Genomic DNA, 520 nt, shown 5'->3' with positions numbered 1-520 from the left:
GAAAACCTCACAATCGCAACTTAATTTGACACTGAAAGGAGAGCAAATGTTCAACAAGGTCAAATCTAATTGAAAATTATTGAAACACTGTTCTATGGGGGACTGATGGCAACCTTTTTTTATTATTTCTCTTTCTTTCTTTTCATTCTTTCTTCCCTCTGTAACAGCAACTCCTCCTAGGTCACCTTGGTAGTTTCGACTCCTTCTTTTGGCAACTGCCTGAAATATTCAGTTTGCCTACGGCGTTCTTAAACCCCTTCCCCCATCTTTCTTCTCTTTCTCTGTCACTCATCCCCCAACCTCCTTTCCTAACTTCTTTTCTCCTCCTTTCTTACTCTTCCTCTAATCTTTGTCCATATTTTTGTTTGCCTTCACCCCAACCGCCTCCTCCTCCTCTCCTCATCCTTTTTTCCTCTTTTGCAGCTCACTGTATTCAAGAGATGCAATAGCCGCAGGGTGTGCGTGTGTGTGTGTGTGTGTGTGTGTGTGTGTGTATGTATGTGTGTGGTGTGTGCGGTGT

This window comes from Morone saxatilis, unplaced genomic scaffold, assembly GCF_004916995.1.
Source record: "Morone saxatilis isolate NCDOM2014 unplaced genomic scaffold, NCSU_SB_2.0 Contig17, whole genome shotgun sequence".
Lineage (NCBI taxonomy): Eukaryota > Metazoa > Chordata > Actinopteri > Moronidae > Morone > Morone saxatilis.
This window is presented reverse-complemented; position numbering follows the sequence as displayed.